The 27,705-nt window shown below is 31.5% G+C and overlaps 1 protein-coding gene across 5 annotated transcripts in view; it reads right to left on the bottom strand.

Moving 5' to 3' along the window:
* The window catches only part of LOC139095298 (longitudinals lacking protein, isoforms N/O/W/X/Y-like), a 63,332-nt gene that overhangs the window by 16,834 nt on the left and 18,793 nt on the right, over positions 1–27,705 (bottom strand). The gene's annotated exons all lie outside the window — the stretch shown is intronic.

Genomic DNA, 27,705 nt, shown 5'->3' with positions numbered 1-27,705 from the left:
TAGAACTAGACAATGAATACTTGCTTACTCCCGGCAACATATGCCAAAAATTCTCAAATATCAATCAGTCGACTCTCTGTTCTCAATAATCACAGTTTCTGAAGTATACCCAGACTTATTGCTAGGAATTGACATTCGATAGCTAACGACTGAGTCAGCTTCAGTCTTCATCTAATGGTCAACGACTGAGCTTAAGGTTGTATCTAATGGATACCAAGAATCACAATCGATCTCCTCATTCAGCAAAGTAAGCAACTAAGCATACCACCAACATTCCTCAAATTAATGTAAGATTTTCACCTTTAGCCACCCTAAGACACACTTAGAAGTTCTTAAAATCCAATAAATCATAAAAGCATCCCCTCATTCCCGGAATTCCCAAGAAAATAGCGCTTTAAGCTGACAATTCACATAAGAAATCTATTAGACACAAAAAAGTTCCCTATCTCATCCGTAATTTTTCATACTTTTCATTTCTGCTTACTTTCGTCGCCTACTTTTTGTTGTTACATATTTTTTTTTACATTTTCTTTTCTTTGTTTTTATTTTTATTTCTTTTTATTTTTATGTACACACTTTATTTTGTGTGAATTTTATGAATGGGAAAAAGAAATGAAGGAATCACACGGAGAGTGAGTAAGAGTGTAAGGAAAAAAGAATGTGAAATGAAGAAAAGAAAGAAAAAAAAGCGAAGGCGAGACGCCAAGCGTCTACTGACTGACAAAAAAAAAAACATACATACTATATAGAATGAAAATGAAAGAGGAGAAGAAATATTTTCAAGAAAACGAAAATATATATATAGGTATAGATATATAAATGTTGAGAATATTATTTTCACTTCCCTCTTTCTTTCTATATTTTTCCTTACTCACTCGTCTTCACAGTCTTGTTTTTTTTTTTATTCCATTCTTTCTTTTAGCCTTCCGTTTAGCTCGTCTCTGGCACTTTTCCTTGATATTCTAAACATCCCAAGTACTCGACGCTGCTTTTTTCTTGTTTCTTTTATTCCTCTTCTTTTCAATTTTGCTTGCTTTTTTTATATATATATATTTTTTTATTATTGTGATGTTAAAAATGGGTCTGGGAAATCAGGTGTATTAACACTTTCTTTCTCTCTTTCTTCTTTCCCAAGACTTTATGTGTTTCTTTTGTATATATATAGAAGTTATATGAGAAAAGGAATGGAGATGTAAAAGAAAAGTGAAGTAAATTGTGAAGGGGATTTCCCCGGTAACCATAGAGAATGAATGAAAAGAAACATATGACGTATATTTTTTTTTTATTGCAAGTGCGCTTCTTTCTTTTCTTTTATTTCATTTCACTTTTCTTTATATCCTCATACATATGATGTGATGTATATAGAGTATAAAGAGGATGGGAATGCACTTTGCAGAAATGAAAATAAAAAAAGGAGGGTAGTAGTGAGAAAGACATAAAGATAAATAGACGAATATGTAGACAGTAACATTTTTTGAAGTTCATGATCACATACGTAATGGTGGTCATGAAAAATAACCTTTTTCGTTCTGCACCTGAGTCAATTTAGTCACTCAGACTTAGAAATTCATGATTTATGACACGTTAAAGCTTTTAAAATTGATTATTGAATGCCTTTTTCTTTTAAAATTAATCATTGCTGAGAGGATTTACGTTAAAACAATAATGGAGTGATTTTGAGATTATAGATTTGTGACTTGAGATTTTGACATCACAAAGACATTCTTTTGATATTTTTGTTTAATAAATTATAGAGAAATTCTTACTCTTTGAATGAGCGTCTGCAGGCTGTACAATGACAAAACTAATGATGTGATTGATGTCGCGAAATTTAAATTCAAACTAAAGCTTTATCTTGAAAATTATTATTGATCATGATTTATGAGTTGTAGGTAAAAAATCCTGAGATGATCAAGCTACAGTTTGGGGACAGAATTTTAATTTTTCAATAGCCGTTAGAACTTGTTGCCTGAATTTGAGGTACAAAATTATTCGGTCAATTTCACTAAAGTGGATTAACCTTATTTTCGGATTATTTACTACAGATTTTGACTTTTTAAAGTTTGGAAAGTTCGCATTTCTAGATTTAAAAGCTAAAAATGATTGAAAATTTTGAGATTTTTTGACTTTTTCTGATCTTTTGAGTTCCGCTAAGAGTAACTGATGTCGAAATTGTGAAATATTCTTTGATCTCAGACTCAACATCCCTTAATCCACATTAATGTAAATTAAAGATAAAAGAAAACTCTTTCGCTCACAACTATTTTTGGAATATCTATTTTTGGAATATGGAACGGAACTAGTTTAGTACGAAATTTGACCTGGCAAGTCAAGATCCTTCCGAATACTGAGAGTTTGTTCAAAATTCTGAGAAAATCTTGAAATTCTCAGAAATTTTCGGAATTTTAATTCTCAAATTCAGATTTGAATTTCGTACCTAAGATCTCAACTCAATTAGACTCGACTTCACATAAAATTCGATCGATGCTCAAATATTTCTTAATCCTAACAACACAAAGATTTATGTTAAATACTTCCTCCCGCCTCCAGCCTCAAAAAACCAATCAACCCAATATAATCTATCCAAATTACCACCAGCATAAATCAACACAAGTGAAAAAATTTCCCCGAAATCGATTTTAGAATGCAAACCACAAAACGGAGTTGATCGTAAATAACGTCTATTTACTGTTTATGGTGATTGAGAGTCTGAAGCTATTTCAGTGTTGTCCGAACTTATTTGCCCCACGGCAGACTTTGGTTGTAGAATTCGATTGAAAAAACACACGATACATGGCATACGATTCAGTTTGGACAACAATAAGCTATGCCGTATAAGATCATAAGTTACAAAAACAGAAACAAAGCCCTCCAAAAATACCTAATTTACGAACAAACCCCACAGCAAAATTTTACATTATCATTGCAGAAATTTCATCCAATCATGTTTAATTTAAAATTTATATGAGTTTAATGATGCTTCAATCAACCATTTTGAGATTTTTCCGAATGATAAATTATATACCAAAATATAAAAATATACTTATTTACTTACTCAATCAAAACAGACAACATGCTTCATAATAATAAAGAAAAAATTCCATCTCGATATAATATTAAGCTTCTCTTTTTTTTCTCGAGTATGTATCTCGCGAAATCGCTTTTTTAGCAATCAATCAAATATAAAATTTTGGCAATTAAATCACAAAAATTCTATGTGGTAAAAATAAAATCTTTCTACCTTTGTGCTTGTTGAATATTAAACATATATCGACTGATCACATAAAAAATTGAGAGCCTTAAACATACTTTAAATACAATACAATCTCAACCCGATCCAGTCGACCATCGTTGTTTCTTATTTCCAAAGTCATGTATAACAAATTACAATTTTTATGCTCAACTCTTATATGTTGGTATAATTATGTTCTTTTGGTAAGTTGTTGGATCAGTTTTTTTCGTCTGTACCTTTTGCTGCTCTTTTTCTTCTTATTTTTCTCAAAAAAATAAACGTGAAATATAAAAAGTCTTTTCCATATCTAGGCAGCAACATATAACATAACCGAACCACAAAACTATACAAAACGAGAATATGCCTTCTTTTAACAACAGGAAAATAAGCAGCATAAAAGGTGGAATTTTTTTCGTTTTCTTTTCTTTCTCAAGAATCGTCATACATGAAGCACAGCCAAGCTCGTAACTCACACATCGGTGAAATTTTTTTTGTTTTTGGTTTGAATATAATGAAAACATACACATAGGTTCCTATGTACGTATGTAAAAGCCACAGAGCACTGCTTTTTTATATTTAAAATTGAACATTATATTGGCTTCATTGTTATTGCTATTGCTGGTTATATTCAATGTTCTTAATACCAATGATTTTTTTACGTTCGATATTTTTTTTCAGGAACCACAGTCTTATAACAAGATTAGTTTCATGCCTTTTATGAAGAAATATAAAGAAGAAAAAAATTGGTTTTTTTCAGAACGAATTTTGAAAAGTTTAATTAATTGATGCTGATGCTTTCGAAAAGATTTCTTTCATCATCCTTTTTCCTGGCTATTTTTTTGTGTTTTTGATTTAGAAATGAGTTTTTTTCTTGGTTTAATCTCTTTTAGGAGGGGGGCATTAGGATGTGATGTCTAGCTTTTTGGGAGATCTTTGTGGATTCAGGTCTTTTAAGGGTGGGTTCATGAGGGATCGATCACTTATTACAGTGGTTGACAAAGTTTTTTCCACGGCACACCTTGATTTTATCCTTGACCAAAGCCAAATAGCGTTCTCTACGGTGGCGCACGTAGCCAAGACAGTAAGAAGTCCTTGAACGAACCCAAACTTCAGAATCTGACATTTGATATCATAGGAATCGAACCTGAATCTACGAATTGTCAGTCGCATGCTCTTACCAATAAGCTATCGAGAGTTACTCATATACATAACAATATCCCACATTTAAACTATTGGTCTGCTCTAAGACTCTTTCATAGATAAGCTAGTCATTGATGCAACCTTAGCTATATCCCACATCACTCACATTCATCCCCCCAATATCCAAAAATAAAGAAGGAAGACTTTTTTTTTTAATTTGCATTCAAATAAACATTTTTCGATACATTCAACTGGACTTGAAATCTGATATTTCAGTTAATTTGGTATTTATGGCTACTTATCGATTTACAAGTACATTATGGAGATTATATTACTCCATAAAATTTATTCAGCTCAATATTATCGCAGCAATGAACGAGGAAGAATTTTTATATTTTATGAGGAATGTGAGGACTTGCGGAATTTCTTTCACTTTCTTTTTGGGTCTATGGATTTGTTTCTGAGAAGGCGAGAAGTGCAAAAGGGTGTTGAAATAATTTTTAGGACGGATAGATAGAATTTCTTCGGAAGTTTATCGATTCTAGGATGAATTTGAAACCTCATTTGAATAACTTTTGCGTCATTTTTTTAGATTAATTAGATTTTTTTGATGGATGGTCGGATTGTTTGGAATTAGTTGGAATTTTTTGATGTTTGATGGAATGCAAGGGATGGTCAGTTGAGGATTTTAATGGATTTTTGACTATTTTGAATGATTTGATGGAAATTCTTACAAAATCACTTCTAAATCATCAAATTTTGGATAATTGAGCATCATTCTATATCAGCACTGCCTTAAAACCTCTAATTCATACCCAGAATAACAAGAATTCACACCTTTCTTCAAACAATTTGTCACACAAAGCTTAAGAATCACCAAAACTGTCCCACGATCATTTAAAAGGAATGCATCCAAAAAAAGCCACATGCCATAGCCATTTCATGAGAAATTTACGGTAAATTATTTACTTTTTGTATTAAATTCTTCAATTTTTTTATTTAGCATTGAAGAACAAATGTCTGTCGAATATTTAATTAAACAGAACAACTTACTACTCGTGAATTTTAATTCTTTTATATAAAACAGAATTCCACATCATATGATAATGAGCATTTAACATTTCATTAGTGTCCAAACTAACTCAACCGAACCTACTTTCTTGTCTATCCATCGACCATATTAAATGAATATATTTTTGTTGTTTAGGAGCTTCAAGAATGAAATCGAGGTACAGGTGTTAATTTTACGAAAAGAACAATGGAATTAGAAGGAACAAAAAATATGATTAAATGCAGGTGCTTTAAAAAGCAATAAAATATATTTATATATTAGACTCTTCAAATATTAAGAATATAAAATAGGCAAGCATGAGAAATGCAATTTGAGGATTTATTCATCTTAAACAAGATTAAGGAACGATTCAAATTAGACGAAGAAATTTCTGTTTCTTTTTCTTCATTGTATTAATTATACAAATTTTTAATTTCATTAATCTGATCAAATATCTCAAAATGTGAGATACACACACGTACATGCTCGAGATTAACAAAAAACCAGCATTTAAAAAAAGACTTGTTATTCCAAATTTATTAACCTCTTATATTTCACAGTCAAAGAGACGTTTACCTTTTTTGTTTCATACAAGTCCGAAAGTTAATTCTAAAAATCTATTCTCGTTTCATTGGCTTTTTTTGAAACTCTTGATCTTACTCGACTGCTGATGATGATTATTATTACAGACTTATAGTAATAGTGGTTGTTGATTTCTCTATTCAAAACCAATCTTCAAAAAATAATAATAATAGAATATAAGAACTAATACTATTACAATATTCAATAATAAAAAAATAGAATTGAGTTGGAAATGCCTAGTTCTTGTGAGTTTTATAGATGCGCATTTTATATTGATGAATTTGGATTAATTTTTGTTGGGGTAATTTCAATATTTGAGGGAATCAAAAAAAGTGAGAGACAGTATAAAAACAACAGTAAATATAGAGTTCTTGATAGGAATTGAACCTGTGTCTATTTTAGAAGACAGTTTTAAAAGATACTTGATTGATCGCATAATCAAATGTTAGAACGATGAATTTTGATGGCTAAATTGCGCATATTAATCACAAAGTGGAATAGACTAGGATAACTCGATCGTACTTCTATTAACTTGCCATTTCATAGCAATAACCCACAAATGTCAAGTCAATATGTTATGTAGGGCACTGTTACGTCACTGTAACGACAAGTCTCAAAATCGCCCTTACAGCATCATGATGTCAGATCTTGACCCATTTTTAAGGCCAAAAGTGTAGTTACCCGCATTTTGCCTTTCGCTTTTTTGCCCAGATCGATTTCGAGCTTTGATGGCATGCAGGGTTTCCCGAAGTCTCGGTTGTAATGAATTTTCGATATCGAGATCGACACCAGGCTTGGGATAAGGGAATTCTTCAAAGTCTCAATCTTCTCACAAATCTCAAGATCGAGACTGAGAAGTTTTGGACTCGATCTCCAGAACCCTTAGTCCTTAACAGGCTAAGAGAATGATTTTATCATACAGAAAGACTACTAAGTGGTCTGGTAGCCTATTAGAGAATGGCATCTAATTCAGATAAGATTCAGATAACAATAAAACTTAACAACTATTTCCCAATAAATGCTCTAATCCCCACCCTCAAAAGATCAAAAGACAAACTGCATCAATGACAAGATGAAAGAGAAATAAAAAATGTAGCAATGAAAAAAAAAATATCAAGCCATCATTTAATCCAAAAGATCAATAATCTTTCAAGAAATTATATATATACACATTTCTATCTATCTGTAGGCATTAGATTTCATTTCATTTCTTTTTTTTTCTCGACTTTATTATTGAATAAAAATTAATTCCATTTTCAAAAAGTTTCTATTTTTTATATCTTCGTTCCTCAATAGCACAAGGGAAATAATAATAATAGTAAGAATAATATAAAAAAGACCATGGAGTGATGTTCTATCCACAAAAAAAAAAATCTACATTTTTTTCTAAAGATATAGAGAGCAATGGACACGAATTGTATAAAGTGTGTGAGAGAGAGAGAGAAAGAAATTAATGAATATACAGGAGAGAAATAAATCTATTAGCATTTAAAATTGTTGTAGAATGAGAATTATAATTCGTCTCTATAAAGCCAATCCTCCCGAATATCATCATCGTCATTGGTAATTCTGCCAACTAGTTTTTTTTAGTCATATGTCAATAACTATATAATAACCGAAAATAAAAAAAAAATTCTTTTCGATGCTATTTACTAAGGTTGTTTCAGCTTTGCTAATTCTATCTTGATATAACGTGTTTGGACGATTTTTTTTTATTCATAGAATGACTAAGAATATAAACACGAGCCAGTGGAGATTTCTTTTACTTCTTTTTTTGTTTTTTGAGATGTTAATGATGAATTTTCTATGCTTTTGAAATGTAAAGCAGCAGTATCTATCAAAGTCAGAAATTGGAAGTGTTGTATTCCAAGAAGCAATCGGATTGTGGAGTAATAAATGAGAATTTGAAGATTTAGATGCTTTTTGGCGGTTGAACTTGAGTCTTTTTTGGCGCGAATGTTTTTATGATCGGATGTGGAGCTGGTTTGAGATGTTTGAGAGCTGTATTTAAGTTATGTATTCTATTTTCATGAATCTGAACGTTCTCGTCACTTTTGGGACACTGTAGCAGCCATTTAATTGATTTGAGTCGATCTTGTAACAAATGTCGATCATTTTACATCTTTGCCTGCTTCTGAAGAACTTTTATCAGCTCTAATCATCCCTGAATGCTTCTGAAGCCCTTTAAGTCCTCTTAGCATCGACCAAGTTCCTCCGATTCTGTTCTAGATACCTTTGATCAACTTTATCTACTATTAGAGTACCCTAGTCATGCCTAACCATCATTAAGTACTTATGACAGTCTTGAAATACTCTCATTACCTCATAAGTTCTTCTGATTCTGCTCTAGATACTCTTGATCCACGTTAGACACTTTTGGAACATTCTAGGCTAGGTTTAGCCATGCTTAGCAATCATTGAGTACTTTTAAGTTAATTTGATCCTATTCTAGGTATCTTGAACTCTCTCTTGACCTTCCTAACATCCTATAATATTCCCTATGTATCTAGCCACAACACCAAATCCACATCCAATTAATCTAATTAAACTCTATTTATCCAAATACACAAATACAAACTTCTAAATGTTACAGGAAGTTAAATGTCTTCTATTTATAGTTCAATTCTCAATTTTAAATGTCTCGATCGATTGCAAAAATGTTCCCATTCCCGAGCAACAATAAAGTTCCCCTTCATCTCCCTCTACCTCAATTAAATATATTTAAAAATATGTATCAAAGTCAAGCATTGGAATTTTTGTTTCAGCCTCAACAACAATGGAACTTTTAAGTCGATCAATTAGTATGTAAAAATATAATTCATTGCTTAAGAATGAGCAATTCGCGTACACGACAAAAATGAATCTAAATATCGAGATTTTTTTTACATACATTCCACACGTCTTCCTCTTCTAATTCCTACATTTACTTTATTTTAAGCATATGAACTCGACTGTGACATTTTGAGAAGGAAATAGACGAACTCTAGTAGATTTTCTAATTCCTTTATGTTCATACACAGTCCGTCCCAAAAGTGGTCACATTCAATCCACGACGATTGAGATTGAGAACTTATCCGTAATAATTCGTTGATGAAAAGAGGAACAGAACAGCAACAACAACAACAAAAAAGAAGAGGAAATTTTTTTATATAAAGTGTGTGATTTTTTTCGCCATCAGTCTGCAAGTAAACGATGAGACCTTGAACTCAACTCACTCACTATTACTAACTCGTTATACAACTCTTCTTTTTATGACGATCATCATCATCATCATCATCAACATTACATACATATAGTCAAGCCGGCTAAAAAAATTCGTTTTTTTTTATGCTGCCTTTACACAATGTGTACATAAATAAAAACGATATCTGTAGTTATTGTATTGAAATTTCAAAAAAATATATATCTATGTATTGAGCTACATGCTGTTTTACTTATTGCCTAAAATTGTATTAATGCCGATACTTTCCGATGTAATTTATATACACAAAAAAAAAAGTGTTGAGGTTAATTTCTAAATTAAATGAATCGAAAAAAGTTCTAAGGCTGAATAAGAATTTTATGCTGGCTTGAATGTGTCTGAATTAACGAACTGGTTGACTGATTTATTCCACAACATACAATGCAATATAGCATTCTCATTCTGTACTTTTAAATATCATTCATTTTACAGAGCATGAAGGAACATGATTATTATAATTAAATTCTTTTTTTTTTGTTGTGTTGTGCATGTATTTAAGTATCAATTTATGTATAGTGTAGTATAAGTCGGGTAAAGGAAGGGTCTTTAATGTATGCCTTTTTTTCGTACATAATATATCAAATTAAATGTAAAACCTGAAAATTTAATTAATGTAATTAGTTGAATCGCGGCTAAAGGATTTTAAAGTTCTTTTGTTGTGAAAATTACGTTAATGTCATCGATTTTATGATGCAATTATCATTCTTGGAAGTTATTAAAATGTTGAAAAATTTAATTAAATTTTGATATTATTTATGTTAGGGCTAAAGTTGTGACAATGTTATGTATATGCATAATTTTGACATTTTTTGGACGTAAAGAAACACGTTCGTGCTACGCATTGTGCAGTTTTAGATACGTGTTTTAGGCGAAATACATGATATAGAGCAGTTGTGGGCCACCTTGGTAATAAGTTGAAAACAAAACCGCACACGGTATACGGTTCATGGCATTTTTTAGAACTTTTGGCGGCCTAATAAAGACCTTCACTGCTATAGAGCAAAATAAAAGAAGTTAGTCTAGATCATGAGGCTCATGATGGAGTTTGATGTATATATACGACAGATTGTCAAATCATACCAAATGTGTTGATAGATAATTAGTAGGGACTTATGATCAAAAGGGTCGTAAGTCAGCCTACTTGATTTAGTTAAGGGTTCAATTCCCAAAGAACTTAATCTGATCTGCAGAATTTAAGGGGTTTACATAACTTTTTTTTTGATATTTTCAGCAGCAATGAAGGAAAGCAAAACGAAGTAGACAAAGAAATCCTTGAAGACCATACTCAATCTACATAAACAACAAGCTTCATGTGGCTTACACATGGATTTCAGACAGTGACTTTGTTTTGCTCGCGCTAGCAGATAAAGAGCTTGCTTTTGAGTATGGACTTAAAATTAAGCATGGTCTAATATACTGATTGAGAATAGTCAAGATAAAGCTTATTTAGGTCTGCATGATCTGTTTCTGTTAGGATCGAAGACATCTAGATCTCCTCTGGATGCAACAAAATGAGATTTAACCAATATGCAGTCAATAAGTGTCTAGAAAATCCATTCTAGAGTCCAAAAATGTTTAAGCTGCACACAGAATGCCCACCACTGGTCTAGAATCTCTAGAATCTCCGATCTTTGCACAGCAACCCTTAAAATTCTCATTAAATTCTTCAACTTAATTCACAACAGCATTTCCACTTCGCTAAAAATTTTAAATCATTCCTTACATAATTCAAGCAACAAAAAAAAAAAAAGCTATCGAAATGTATCGAATATTCAGCATTGATTGCATAACTTCATCTTTTGTTACGGAAAAGAGCACTGCAATATTATTTCTTGCACTGAACCTTAATCAATTTACGTAATTTCTGCTTTATATATTTTTTTGTGTTAAGCAAGCACTTCAATAATTTAGCTCAAAAAAAAAAAAATACGTGCTCATTATTCATATCAAGGCAATAAAAAATATGTCCGATCATGCTCATAAATACCCCAAGTTGCACTTAATTTTTTAATGCAGAGAAATTATTGATTTTTATTCAATATCAATAAAGGTTGTCTCAATTAAAACATTTCACTCATTTCGTGCGAAGAAGACATAAAATAAGCTCAATTTAACTTGATTTTAATAAGCACCTTCTCATCTCATTTCATCAACACTATGTCATAAATTCAATGTGTTTATGTTGCAACGATGATGAATTGGGGGATGTTCAGTTGTTAGGTGACGCTCTCAATTTGATCTAGATATGGTTACGCAGGAGATGAGAGCTGGATGTCAATATTTGGTTACGGAAGGGCTAGATTGGTGTCAAGATTTGGTTACGCAAGGGTTAGGTTGGTGTCAAGATTTGGTAACGTATAGGGGGAAAGTGGGTCTACAGATTGGTTATGGAGACGAGAAGTTTGGGGTCCAGATTTTCTGCGTAGGAGGAGAGGTGGGTGTCAAGATTTGATTACGCAGGGAAGAGGTGGGTGTCAAGATTTGGTTTCGGAGCGAAGATGTTAGTGTCAAGGTTTGACTTCCTACAGAGGGGGAAGAGGTAAGGACTCCTGATACCGACACCAAGATCGAGGCTTCCCGAATAGCCGAGAATTTGTCAAGATCAAGACTTCAAGAGACCTCAGGGAGGAAAATGCTAGAAACTCAATTTGTCATGTTGCGTTACGTCATAAGCGATCAACCCTATAGTGATGATGATGATGACGACAATGACGATGTTGAGGACTATAGAAGATGAACAAAATTGCAATCAAAGGAGAGAAGGAATTTTATTTTATATTTTTTGTCAGATTGCGGTTTCTTTTCAGGGGTTTGTTTTGTTGGTTGATATATACACTTAATAACGTCTGGTGCGGCTGCTGCATTCATATTCATGTATTCTATCTTGATATTGCACTTTGCATTTTTTTATATATTTTTTTCAAAATGTCTGCCTCAATCGCTAAAGCGAATGCATAAAAGATTGCATTAACAACGACAAAAAATGCATGTTGAAAAATAAGAAAAAGAACAATGGCAATAAAAAAAAGCCATGAGAAATCAATTTCTTCAATAATATTATATAAAAAAAAGACGACAATAGATGTACGCAGCAAATAATAAAAAATGAAGTGGAACTTAAGAAGAAGAAAAGCTCCAATCGATTGATAAATATTGAAAGAAATAAGGCAATTCGAATTGAGGAGAGGAACAAGAAGAATCTTGCAAATTTCCTGTATTAAATCATCTTTTCTTCTCCTCATGTTGCGAGAATGCAGTTTTTGTATTTTTTTTTATGTAATATTCAACCATTCAGTAAGTGAGCACCACAAGTCAATCTTTGTTTTGTTGCATATCTCTTTCGTCTTGAGTTTTTTTTTCTAGAACGGATATTCTTATTTGCTCACTTTGGTATTGGCAAGTTGATTAACTTGGAATCGTAAATCAAATATAATTTTTTAATTGGTTCTATAAAAATGTTAAGATGTATAACTTTTTGATCTTGATTCTTTTTGGCTTTTTTTGGTCGGGATTAATTTACGGATTGGATTTTATGAGTTAATTAGCATGGAAATATGGATTAACTATTGTAAACTAGATTTTGGTGAAGTAATAAAATGAAATTTTGGATTTTTAATCTCAACGGTTTTGTAGAATTTAAATTTTCAAATTTTTCGGTTTTGTAGAATTTGAAATTTTATAGTAAACGCTTTTGTAAAATGTGAATTTTCAAAGTCAGCGGTTTTGTAGAAATTTGAATTTTTGAACTCAACGGTTGATTTTTAAAATTCAAATTCTACAAAACTGTTGAGGTTTTGCATTCGAATTTTGCAAAACCATTTGTTGTTGAAATTCAAATCTTACAAAACCCTTGAGTTCAAAAATTCAAATTCTACACAACCAATAATTTTGAAAATTCAAATTCTAAAAAACCGTTAAATTTTCAAAAATTCAAACTTCAAACAACAAAAAAACGCGCTCCAATCACCTCAAAATTCGCATATCTTCAAACTATTTTGTTTTTGATGATTTCTTTTCCATTTCTTCTTCGCTTAATTTAAGACTGAGAGATGTGGTTAGTGGTATTAAGTTGTCTGAATGTCTAGAGAGTAAGATCTTTTTCTTTTCTTATTATTTAACAGTTGGATCACTCAGAAAATTGTTAAATAAATAAATAATTGCAGAATAAAACCATAAGTCTTAAAAATAATTTTGATTTCATGCTATGCCATCCACATGATGGGTCTGCATGGAGAGGAGAATGACAGAAACGTATGTGATATACAATACATATGTTTAATGTCATCTACAGATAAAAAAGGGTTGTTGGTTTGGTTTTTAGATATCAAATATTTAATTCTTTAATCCAGATTAAATAGGAAAAAAAAATGGAAATTGTTAAAGGATTTTTATCCAATCTGTCACTATGAATAGTTTGTGTAGGCATGAAATTAATTTTGTACATATATAAAAAAGGTAGAATGTGGATATCCATCAGATTTGTATTTATATTTATTTTTATTGAAGGAAATTGATTCTGGTAAATATTTGCAGGCATTTGTCTTCTTGAAGTTGCTCGGATGTTACAATTAAGTCTATCCATATCCTCCCCACGTAGACATGACATTTCAGACACTTTTATAAAATATTTCAAAACACAAAAAGAATGTTGATGAATAAGAAACTATGTCTACAGCCATCTTACAAGTTCCTTTGAAGAAATTTTGACAAGAATCTTGACAAAAAAATCTAACAACACATTCCATTCTTGTTCTCCATACAAGAATTTAGTCTAAATAAAAAATTAAGTCTACACGCAGACATTTATGCAATCATTTTCATGTTGAAATATTTCACCATACGTTCCTCCTCATCATATATATAGGTATGTAATTAAAGAATAAGAAGATATATATTTTTTTCCGTAATCACAAGCTATAATAATAATAGTACGAAGATTTATGATTATGATAGTGAATTTATGTCTTCATAGTCTGGAAACTCGAGCAGACATACAAAAAATTTTTTCAAAAATTTCACAGATCGAGAATTTATGAGATTCGTTTAGCAAAAAAAAGAAGAGATTTTTTAATGATCAAATAAAAATATTTTATAGATCAAATTAGGTAGTCTACAAAAAGTTTATTGAATATGAATAAAAAATTATATTGATGAGCTATCAAATTAAAAAGATTTTTTTCATTTCCTCGAGGTATTAGTTTGGAACAAATAAATTTATAGCCGGGGGTGGACATATTCAGACAATTAGTATATTACAATGTATGGGAGATTTATTTTGTTGACGCATTTTATTGCCATATTAGCAAAAACAACAAAGTGTTCAATAAATGACTAGATGGATTAGAGTTCTGGTTACTTGAATCTTAGCAAATGAGATATTCTCTAAAAGCAATCTTAAGTTCGAATCTTAGAAAAGCTAATTTTAACTTGTTTGAATCATATGAGAGTTGGAAACCTTAAGATGATCAAAGAAAGTAGGTTCGAATCCTTCTCAAACACACTTTAATCTTAGCCATTACAGCAGAGAAGTGAATCTTTCTGATATTGACTATGAATCTTGATGTTTACATGAGATCTGTCAAAGAATCAGTGTTTATTGATCCACTGAGAATTCCACACTAATTCGGTCTGTGTATTCGCTACACACAAATTGTGGAGGTAGCGAAAAGATAGCAGTGGCGTGGTGATATGATTGTCAGCCTACCGACCTTAATTAAGGACCTCGGATTCGATCCCATTGACAGTCTAGTCGGATTCCTGGTGACTTTTCGTCGTTTCTATTCACATCAACTAAGTTTGTGTATTCGCAATACCCAAATTGTGTGGCTAGGTACAAAACATTGATATACTCTGGGGCATGCAACTATACAGAGTCAGAAAGAAGCAAAACAGTCATTAATGACTGTGAATCATAGAAAGAGTTAGTAAAATGGATTGATTTAGCAGGTTTCACTTGACCCTACCACTTGAAACCCTTAATTACCTAATCTTCCTCAACAACCTGATCACCAAAATGCCTATAAAAATCCATTCATCATAGCATATGTTCCCCCTTTGCATCACAAATAACCCATAAAAAAGCTAAGATAATTTCTTCAATACCCCATTTATTCTTATTGCATTACTTAATATGATATAACCCAATGAAATGCACTATATACATGCTTATGTCGTATACATAAAAAAAAAATTACAAAAGTCCTCGTGTTATTGATCGAGGGACTTAAGCGCATTTTTGTCCCAGCGATCAGTAATTAATTTATAAGTCACTTTCAGACCTACAAAACAAGATCCAGTAGGTTTATCGAAAAAATATACAATAAAAATAAATTTTTCTTATAACGGTTTTCTGGGATTTAAACTTTCTAACGGTTTTGCGAAATTCAAAATTTTCCCGCCAAAAGTTGTTCATGCTTTGTACAGAAGACCAAAATTTATTAATTATAGTATATTAAGAAGTAACGGTTTTCTGAAATTTAAACTTTCTAACGGTTTTGCGAAATTCAAAATTTCCCCGACAAAAGTTGTTCATGCTTTGTACAGAAGACCAAAATTTATTAATTATAGTATATTAAGAAGTAACGGTTTTCTGAAATTTAAACTTTCTAACGGTTTTGCGAAATTCAAAATTTCCCCGACAAAAGTTGTTCACGTTTTGTACTGAAAACAAAAATTCATTAATTATGGTATTTAGACAATGTTTCAAGATTTTTTAATAGCCGTCGCCGCAATAACTTTATGGAACTGAGCTATTGCAAAAAACCAGAGCTCTCAACAATGTCTGGTTGTTGAGATCTCGCGTTCCAGCCGACCGAACAAAGTGTCTTATTAAGCTACCTTTTTGAAAAAAATTTCAAAAATGCGCTAAAAATACATATTCCACTAAAAGTACAGAATAAGAAAACACAATCAAACACTTCACTTTGCTTTTTACAGTTCCTCTTTTTGTGTTGTTTCATTTCATGCATTTTGAATCACTTCCAAATTGTGAATGTGTTGAATGAAACAACTTGAAAAAAAGCAAAAAAGCAACAAAAAGAAAAGAAGAGAAGAGAAAAAAAATTGCATTGCATCAATGCATTTTGCTGTGCATAAAAATACATAATTTCCGATTCAGACGAAAAATCAAGAAGAAGACATAAAATTCACAGTTGTTGTTGCTGCTGACTCGCTCGAATATACACAATTTCAAGTGTATCTTTTTACAGAGCCATCAGAATTGAGACGCACTACCACATGGGTACGGTTTGAGAACAACTTGAATATTATTGTTGAGACTATACAGAGATTTTTTCGTTTTTGATGTTTGTTATGTATTTTTTTTTAAGTCTCTAGTCAGACTTGACTTGAAAATTGACTCAAATATTTACGCATACACACATCATCGTCATCATGATCATCATCAAGTCGAGAGGACCAATTTCAGCAATATCAGCATAAAAATGCATTTATGCTGGCCTTTTGTACGTCTATCTTGTGCAGCATAAAAAAACCAGAAGGAAATAACAACGATTTTTATGTATATATGCACAGATATACGGACTAACAATCCAATTATGTGGAAAACGTTTTTCAATTCTTTGTTTGGCCTTTATATCTGGCAAAAGGTATTTTTGTCGTGCCTTGCGAGTCACTTTGTGCTCTCCTTTTTGTCAAAAAGCAATAAAAAACAAGTCGAGTGGACTCCAACTGCATTTTTGTGTTTGATGTGGTTTAAAAACATTTTTATAACAGAATTTTTGGTTCCTTTTACTCATTTAAGAATGCTCAACATTTAATTTTCATCTTCATCGGTCCATCATTAAAAAATATTCTTTCCATATGCATGAGAATGCATTTTTTTTATTGTTATATTGCTCCATCATAACTTTTTTCGAGAAAACCTGTTTTTTTTTTTAAAAGAAATTACAAACATCACTTATGGATGAAAATCGATTGGATGGATAGAGGGATTTTTTATTTTTATGAGGCAAAGAATGTTTCACATGTACACATAAAGTATTAAATAAAAAAAAATTGAACGAGTTAGTGAGTGCCGGGGAGTAACTCATACATCAAAACACATTATATACACATTTAGAGTTTTAAAATTTATTCGTTCGAATCGCCGGTAATGATGATGAAGAATTGCTGATTCTTGTTGTTGTTATTATTTTATTATGAAACATACGCTACGCAACTTTTTTTTTGCGCTCGCTTTTTTTGTATTTTTTTTTCTGTGTAGAATAAGAAATACTGAATGAAATGAAATTCTTGTCGTCATTAGATAGTCGAAAACTGACACATGAGAAATGATACGAAAATATTCATGTCAAAATAAAGTTCGAAAGATGTCAACGTGAGGGATTCATTTGTGCTTTGTTAGGTATTTTTTTGGGTAGCTAAGTTGGTTGGATTTTGATGGGACAAATTAATTTTGAATTTTTTGGGAACTTAAGACTCTCAAGTAGACAAAATTGTTGATTTTAAATATCAGCGGAAATAGAAATTTGTAGGAATTTACCAAAAATCGTAAGTTCGAATCTCCAAAAATCAAACTTAATTTTTTTTGCATTTTTTGAGAATTTCAAACTTTATATTGAATGAAATTTCAATCAGATCATGTCTGCAGCAATGTAAATTCTTAAGTATTTAGTAAAAATTGTGAGTTCGAATCTCAAAAATTAAATTTCGATATTATATTATTGTTTGTCTTTTTTACTAAGCCTACTAACGATAATCAAAAAGTTCATTTGTCACAAATTATTTTTTTGATCCTCCATCCAAAAAACTGTCCCAGACATCAACAAAAAAAATAATTGATGGACATCCCAAAAAAAAAACATATTTTTTTATGTGTCTCTAAACTGCTTTTCTCGAGAATACACACAGAGAAAATAATCATTAAAAGGAATTTATTTTTCAGGCAATGAAATGATAAATAAATAGATATTGACTTGTAGCTCTACCTGAGTGATCGTCAACCATTTCAAACAACAGATTTTTTTCATTTGAAATTCTTAAATATTATTATTATTATTTTTGATATTTCAAGCTCAGAGTGAGTGAGAGATTAAGAAAGGTACAGTTATCTGAAATGTTTATTTTTATATATCTGTATACACATTTTTTTTTTATAATATGTAAATATGATCACGTCATGTTTCTATAATAATAATGATAACAAATATCCTACACATTTACTTTTATTTTTAAGTAAAGGATATCCAAAATAAATGAGAAAGGAGAAATTTAAATTCAAATTTTTTTAGGAATGTGTGGAATTTTAATTTAAAATGAACAAAAAAAAAATATTCATTCTGGATGATAAAGTTTAAGGAAAGGTTAAGTAGTTTGAATAAATTTAGAATTTTCAATGTCAAATTTCGATGTTAATGCTCCCACATGTCTTAGTCATTCCGGTAAGGTTACTGAATTTCAATTTAATCAAGAACTTGAGGTATATGAACGTAGTTACGCAATATTAAGGTAGAAATATACATTTCATTGCTAAGATTTTGAAGTGTCTGACCAAAGTGGACTTTGGGGATTCAAGTAATGCATGATTAAATCTGAGAATTTTAGGTTAAAGGCTTAGAGCAATGTTTTATGACAGAATAGCTAGTTATAGTACAAATAAAGTATTAACTAGTAATTTGTATTATGATTCTGGTTCGATTCCTACTAGAATCATTTAAACTAAGCTACAGTGTAGCTACTACAGATCGTTATATTCTATAGTATACGTAACTGGGTACAGTGTATACTAATTTGAGTATACTCAGCAATCTTAATTAGTTAGCTCAAATACATAGTATGAACTATAAATTAGAATATTTGTAAGTATACGTAAAAGCGTATGGAGTATACGAAATTACGTATACTCATTAAAATCTCTTCAATTGCTAAGATTCTGGTTCGATTCTTATTGGGACCATTCAAACTAAAATAGTATAAGCTACCATATATCATAACATTCTATAGTGCACGAAAAAGCGTATGATGCATACGAAAAAGCGTATGTTGCATACGAAATCACGTATACCCATAAATTCTCATCAGCATATTACGTGACTCAAAAGCACATTCTTCCATAATGACGCAAATTAAATCAATAAGTCGTAGGATTTAAGTTTGAATAATTAAGAAAGTTTCACTTCCTTTCAAATTATCATTTCAACTCAAAAAAAAAGAACTTTATTTGTAATGAAAACTTTCAACATTTTACTGATTCCTAGTAGCCATAAATCTTTCTTGTGCAAAAAAAAAAGTACAAAATGAATTATTTGAAATCGATAATTTATTCGTTCCAACAATATATGCGCCTCCTGTAGCAAACATAAATTACATGAATTTCTAATACATATTGCCTCAGATCCAACTTCTTTAATATTATTTTTCCTTTTCACGAATTTCACATTTTTACATAAAATCCAAATAGAATGAGGTACAAGGAGGCGGCATTGCGGGGAGGAAGGAGAGAAGCAAAAAAAGAAAATTGAATCGATTTGTTATGAAAATCTTTTAACATAAATTCCTTAAATCTAAATAAGAAAAAAAAATGTTAATCCTCTCATAATTCTCATCTTCTTGTATATATATTTTGAGATATTTTTCCATCATCAAAACCACCCATCATCAGCGGAATGTACGGGAAGAAAAAAAAAATATGAAAGAAAAGAAACTTTTTAGCGATACGATTATTGTAAATCAATAAATGAGTGTTATGAATCATTTAACGCAAATTCTGTTTGAATTTATACTTTTTTTTTTTCTTTCTTGTGCTTCAACATCAAGCAGAGTAACAAGAGCAAGATAGGAAGAGAAATGAGCGAGATGGAGGCGAATAAGTGTGGATTGTGTGATTTACTAGGGGTGGAAGCTGATGGGGATTAAGGTTATTTGGGGGGATTTGTTGGCAGTTAGCTCTAAATTGTTATCTTAGAGTCAAAAGTTCTATTAATTTTGGATTATGTGCTTTCCTGGAAGGCATATAGAGTTTTTAATCCCGGGATTGCATGCAAATCAATTCCGGGAAACCCGAAAGGCATTCAACGTAGAAATGATCAAGACATGATGAAAAATTTGGGTTTAAGTTGAGGTGGGTCTGACTTGGGGTTGGACTAAACTGAATCTAGCTCGATTACACTGAATCTTGCCCCAGACTAGAGTCACGTTGCCTTAAAATTAGATTTGTTGATCAATCTTTACCGAGTTTCTTCTGAGTTTGAACTATAAACCATTTTGTGTCTAGATATAGTATTTTGGATCTGTATGTAGTTAACGAGCTGTGCAAGGTTCGATTCCCACATGGGACGAATCTTTGGGTGAAGTTGCTATTTCTCAATACTTCAAAAATCTGGATATAATACTTTGCATTAAGAATTGCAGTCTTAGGATCAGAAATCTGAATAAAGTCACTGATCTTGAAGATTTGAACTCAATGTCCATTCTGAATCTTTAGCTTCTAACTCAATCCTAGAGTCCACTCAATAACTCAAACTTTAATCCACAATCCAAAACTATTCAACCACATCAAATCCCAATTCCACCTCCCCAAAACTAAATTCCCATCAACATCGATCACTCGAAGCAAGTCAAAATAGCCGCACCCCCTTAAAAAAATCACTAGAAGTGGTTGGCGGTGTTGTGACGGATATAGATCGAAAGGCAATTCTCTCTCCTCCTCCATCGGTGTTCATATCTTTGTGTTGTATATTTATATAGATTGGAAGGCATATAGCCATTTTATTAATGCTTCAGTGCATTAAACAGTAATTTTTGTTCACTCAACTAAACTCTCATTAGCTTTGACACAACATTGTATACAGATAGGGATTTTTACTTCTTCTTGAAAGTTCTAATTTTGAAACATTGTCAGGTTGGACGATAAATGGGCAAACAGATATATTTTTACTACGCTCAGGTAGACTTCTGAGAAAATATTTTTAAAGGCTTCCATCAATAAATCGAGGATCACAAATACAGTTACAAGGGATATGATGGATCAGTGGTGTGCAACCTGTGTGTTGCGACACACAAATTTCTATGAATCATATGCTGTGTATGGTTTCAGTTGAGGCTTGCTGACAAAGTGGGTTACGACTAAAAAAGGTTGCACAGCACTGCCATAGACGATAACAATATATTTGAATTTTTAAATGCGTTTGCAGCGTCATTAACACCCTCATTTGTAACGCATGAACTTTTCAATTCTTGTACTAATATTTTGTATTTTGGATGGAATGTCTTCACCCTTCGATAATTCCCTACTCGATTCCTTCAAAGTCACATTAACATTAATGTAAGATTAAAATCTTAATTTTTCTGTTCCATTTTTTTTTCTTCCTTATACATAATAAATACTTGAGTCTGTTGTTATATAATATTATGTAGTTTAAGAGAAGGAATGAGGGTGTTTGCGATAAAGTTTCACATTTTTTTACAGCTGAACAAAAAAAAATCGTTAAAATTGTTTTCTACCCGCAAAAAAACAAACGAACGCAATTTGAATATGTTTTTAAAAAAAGTATAAAGGAATGAAAAATATTTCTAGCTTACCGCAGAATCAGTGAAAAATGCACTCTTGCCAAATCCTCTTAACTGATCACACAAATTAATTCTAATTTTTTTTTTACTTGCTTTCTTTTATGTCTTGTCTTTTATTTATTTCTATAATATTAAACTAAATGTCGAGTCAAACACCAACAACTGAATATTAATTTCGATTAGGTTAACTGTTCATGTCTTCTTGGAATTTCTTATTTTTTTTTTTCAATTTCAATTTATTATTCAAAATATAAAAATAATAATATTATAAATATATATGTAACCAAGCATTTAACTTCTTATTTTCTTCTCCTTCTCTAATGGTCAACACACAATTAATTATTTTTTTTAAATTTCATATTTAATTAATTTCTTTTTTTCTGTGTATATATGCTATAAGCCCCGTTTCTTTTTTTAATTATTATTTAGATTAATTACACTCACACTTATAATTTTTAATTTAAATAATTTTTATTCTAATTAATTAATTTATTATTATTTATGTCCTTTTTTCGAGTACAATTCACATTCAAATAATATATTTAAAGATATCTTCCTTATTTTTTTTACTTCTCTTCCACTATCTGAAAAACACAAAAAAAAAAATCCTTGTTGTGTCTTAAAGAAATATACCCGAACAAGAACAAAAACAGAACATTAATGGATAGGATAGAAGTTTTATTTTATTATATGTTTACATTTCTTTTTTTTCCATTCGTAACTTTTTTTTTTCTTCGCACCAATACAAACTAACTCGGACCCAAATCTTTAATGGTGTTGAGAACAAAGTTGAGTATATTCTCTTGATTGGGGTAATGGTGTGGTTATGGCGCATGTAGATTATACATGTGGTTTCTTATGTGTATGAATCATTTTCATTCAAGTTTGTTAATCATTTTGAAGGAAGTTTGATTTTAATTGATATAAAATTGTAAGTTCTTTGAAATAAATTTGATTTGAGGCTGATCACTTCATATGTTATGCAAATTTAGTAGTTTTATAGATTTTACTGGAATGGTAAGGTTTCTTACTTGTTTTGATTGAAATTAACTTAAGGCGGCCCTAGTGGGTTCCCTATTGGTACCCCTATGCAAAAAAAATGATCAACCTAGATTAGTTATTTTCAACTATAAAATGAATAGCTAAGCAATTCTAGTTAATTAAGATATACAAGATGCATCTAATTAAAATTTAAACCATGTACAATTGTATTACACTGCATACAAACTATTACAGCATTAGGACTCTCACATTATAAATAGTGTCTTAGAGGTTCAAATCAGTAAAGTTTCGTACCGTAATAATTATGTATCAAAGATGTTGTTGCATAAGTCTGGTTATAAAGACACGTAGTGCAGGGCCGCAGTCAGAATATTTTTAAGTGGATAGTTTTGAAATTTTCTGTATGAAAAGCAAAGCTTTGAGGGAATATTAGGTTCTTTGTCTCGAAAAACCCTAGTAAATTAAAGAAGTATGTCCTAATAGAGGGGAAAAGGCAAGACAAAGGGATGGGAGGAGGAAGCTTGTCTCCAAAATATCATAACTTATGCATACGTCCTTGACATAGGGTGTTCATTCTCAAGATTGCAGAACATATTTGCTATATGAGATTAAGATCATTCTTTAGGTCTAAATCAATCTTTTAAATGAATTTGAACAAGAATCGAACCCAGAAACTTTGAAGAATAAGTTAAGTATCCCAGCAATTCAGCCGTTAAGACTATTTGATTAATAATGATACATTTAACAATATCCGTATAATTTACATTCCTTTATTAAAATCCTACTAATATGTAAATCAATTTCTATCAAAATCCCCCTCAAAATCAAACAATAACTCCACAACATAAGGACATAAACATCACAAAAAATTCTTCCACATTTTCATGCTAAATATGAGAAAAAAAATGAGAACACGCTCTCAATTTTTTTTTTTTGTGTGTTTCTTTCCTTTTCATTCCTGCAAGCACATGTACGAGGCAACTTATTCTCCAACTATAACTCATTTGACAGTCAGACATTCTTCATCATTTGCCTCATTTTATCCATAAAAACAATAAAACTGAGAAAAAAAAATTCAAAAAAAAAGCACTCACTCACACACCATCGATGCTGAAAAAAAAAGTGGGGTCGAACTTGAAATGAAAGCGAAAAAAAAAAAAAGTTTCTCGCATCATAGAATAAGGAAAGAATTCTCTCATTGAAAAAAATGATATAAAAACCACAAGACGGGAAAAAGAGACATTTTTTAGTGAGCGGCAATTTTTGCTACACTTTTTTTTTTTTTTGCTGCTGCCTTTCTTCTTCCTACATAAAATTTATTCATTTTTTTTCAGAGAATGAAAATAAAAATATATCACGATGAGCAGCATAGAGCGCAGAATGAAGGCTTTTACACACAATTTTTTTTTTTTTTTTGAGGAGCTTCCGATTTGCGTTGATTGTGATGAAAGAAATGAGGGAAACACAAAAAATTGAGAATTCGGTGTGTAAGTTATAAGTCATTCAATTAAAAGTTATAAAAAAAGGCCTTTCCATCCCGGTTGCATGTATAAGAATTTCATAGTGTCAATGTATTAATAAATGAAGAAAAGAAGGCTGAAAACATTTTTTCGGAAGCTAGGTATACTGACACTTTGACTTGGAATTTCATTCTTTTTTTGAATTAATTTTTGTGGATGTAGGAGGTGGATGGGGTGATTAAAAAGAGTATTTAGAGGGTGTTGGAGAATTATTTAGATTAGACATAGAGTTCGTGCAACTCAAAGGCATTTTAATTGGAATTTCTGTTTTGACTTATTGGACTGAAGGAATTGAACCCGTATTAATTTGAATCTTGCATGTCAGTTGATCATATTTGTGTATGGAGACCAATACCTCTTGTCTATTACAATTATTAATCTAGTTTATGATACTTTGTATAACATAGTTATTTAAATGCTGCATGACATGCTTAGTTGAGTCATGCATGCTCTTTGGAGACATTTTCGAGTGGACAATACGTTAGAACTAGTTAGTAACTAGACATTAACTTGTTATTTTGCTGATTGTAACGTATTTTTGTCAACTCGGGATTAGGACACTCCAAAAAGCAATTTTTCTAATGAGATTAAGTAGCTCGGTAAAGAACTGTTTAAAAAAGCCTTATTTTTAAGACTAGAGTCACTAGGGCAATCCTACGTTACTGTATTGAAGGCAAAACATCAATATGACGTAGCGATGATGAAATTTAGCCCTTTTTGACGACCAAGAAATATCACAGACAATGGTAATCAATTGTGATCCAAAGGATGCCTTACATGACACTTAATCCTAACTTCTACTTTGCAATAGCAAGTCCAAATTCTGTCTCAATTGAGACAACGTCAGATTGAAAGCCTTATTTAGTAACCCGAGGTCCACAGTACAACATAAATTTAGTAAGTAAGCAATTCTATCATGTACCCTAACATACAAAGATCATGCTCACAAAATTGAGAATGTCTCTTTGTCTGTTAGGGATACAACAGTGTGCCGCGGCAAAATAGTCTGCAACCGAATTATTTTGGAAATAACCAGAAATCGTCAAGAACTGCATGCGATGTGCTGTGTTCACAATGACTTATCATGAGCTCACCACCAAGACGTACCATGGCACCAATAAATTTTGGACAGCACTAACATACAACAATAACATCAATCCCAAATTCCCAACATGAGTCTAGAGTTCAAAATCTCCTAAAAAGTCCGTTAAACCAGCTCGATAAAAAAAATCCAACAACAACCAAAAACCAGAACATCAAAAAAAAGAGTTTTTAACGATCGGCAAAGATCACACAGACGTTCGAAAAAAAAAATTGCGCTTTAATCATCAACATCCGCAGATTTCATAATATTTTTGCTCATTCTTTTCACAATTTCTTTTATTTGCTGGTGGTTGAGTGCGCTTAATGCTGCCGGTATCAAACAAGAGATACGAGAAGAAGTGGAGAGTCGAGAGTACAAGTGAGATATTGTACATAAATCAATATACAAAAGAAATGAAAAAAAAAACTATACATAATAAATGAAAGAAAAAGAATTGATCTGTATTCGAGTATTATTAAGTAAGAGATGAAGAATACAGTACAGTGAGGGGACACGGAGAAAAAGAGAGGGAGCAATTCAATGAGCGATTTATGTATAATTTATTCGAGTACATGGTTAAATGATCATTATATGCAAAATATCATGCAATATTATATTATGGTGGCATTCTTTCCTTCTTTTCTTTTTGTTCCACACATCGCTTCACGTTTTTTTTTTTTCGTACTCAGTTCTGCGATGAATAAAAAAATGAACATTAATGGCTATTGTCAGGGCGCTACTATATAACATTTTCATACCACATGCAAGAAACTCCAAAACCGACAATTTTTTTTTATTTTTTTCGTTGTTGTTTCCAATGTGCTGTTCAAGTTTCGCGATAGGATGTTGCCTACAACTTGAGCATTCTAATGAATATACAATATAGGTGTATTCATTATACTACTTCAACCACCATCACACATAAGGAATAATAATAATAGCAATATAGTTTGACCACCACTAGACATATCCGTGCCAGCTAACGAAGCCAGCAAATGTCTTTCTATTGATTAGTGTGAAGCATTATATTTTTTTTTAGCCATACCATATCTATATATATGTATATTCCTGTGAAGTCATTTCGAGAAATCGATTTCTTTCTGTGTATAATTCTTTTTTTTTTATTTCCACTTCCTCGCCTTTCTCTCTTCCTCCCCCTCGATCCCGCTCTCTGTTTCTCTGTGCTTATATCATATAAGTCCCTCAGCTTTTTTTTTCTCGGTTATGCCATTCCTCCCCCTCATCCCCCGACACACAAGGAAAAAAATAAAAAAATTGAGAGAGATGCCTTCCTCCTCGAAGTGGTCAGCTCCCCAATAATTTATTCCATTTTTTTTTTCTCCTGACTATGAGGAAAAAAAAAGAAATTTCACATTTTTATATTCATTCTCATGCTGCTGATGTTGTTTGTGTATTTTCAGCCATTCGTCGTACTCTCTATATATACGGCATATATATACGTATACCCCAAAAGAAATTCTGTCTTTTTTTTTTTCATTTCTTTCTCTCCTCACTTCTCTGTGTGTATTCATTTTTTTTCTACACATTCGGAATGAGAACGAGAGAACTGAAGTTCTTCTTCATAGTGGTTGTACATTTTTTTTTTCGCGATATCATTTCTTTTTTTTCCAGCAATTAGTTTTCCGAAAGTTTTTTCCTTTCTTTCAAGTGTACATACGTACACATTTGTATGGCCCCACATTGTATATATCATGATGATGATGATGATGGAGGAGTTGAGTAAGAATGAATAAAAAAAAAATATAAAAATACGCTCACAAATACAACAATGGGAAAATAATATTTAAGGAGAGCATATCGTGTATGAGGAGATGGATGGATGGATGGTTAGAGGACGAATGTGGAGGAACAAAAAAAAAAGTTTCTTTTTTCTGTGTTGGGAGAAAAGATGTTGGGGTTAGGGATTGTGGGGAGAAATCTAGAGAAAAAAAAATAATGCTGATAAGTAATGATCCCGGACGGCAAAATTCATTTAATGCCATAAACATGGATTGAATACAATGACGTCAGGGCATCCTTATGTCTTATAGTTAACACAGTGACGTTGTTGCGTCACACCATGTCATGTCGTCAATATAGTCAGTCAAAACACCATCATGTCTTGCAATCAACATAGCGACATCAGGGCACCCCCATGCCATGCATATAAACAATGTGACATCAGTGCACCCGCATGTTATGCAGCCAACAAAGTGACATCAGAGCAAGTCAACAGAGTGACATTAGGGCAACCTAGTGTCATGCAGTAAACAATGTGACATCAAGGCACCCTCATGTTATGCAGTCAGCACAATTACATTAGAG

Source organism: Chironomus tepperi, unplaced genomic scaffold (assembly GCF_022539635.2).
Source record: "Chironomus tepperi strain 1889 unplaced genomic scaffold, CSIRO-AGI_Ctep_v1 contig_364, whole genome shotgun sequence".
NCBI classification, from domain to species: Eukaryota; Metazoa; Arthropoda; class Insecta; order Diptera; family Chironomidae; genus Chironomus; species Chironomus tepperi.
The sequence above is the reverse complement of the archived record's forward strand: the minus strand, read 5'-3'. Positions and strand labels throughout refer to the sequence as shown.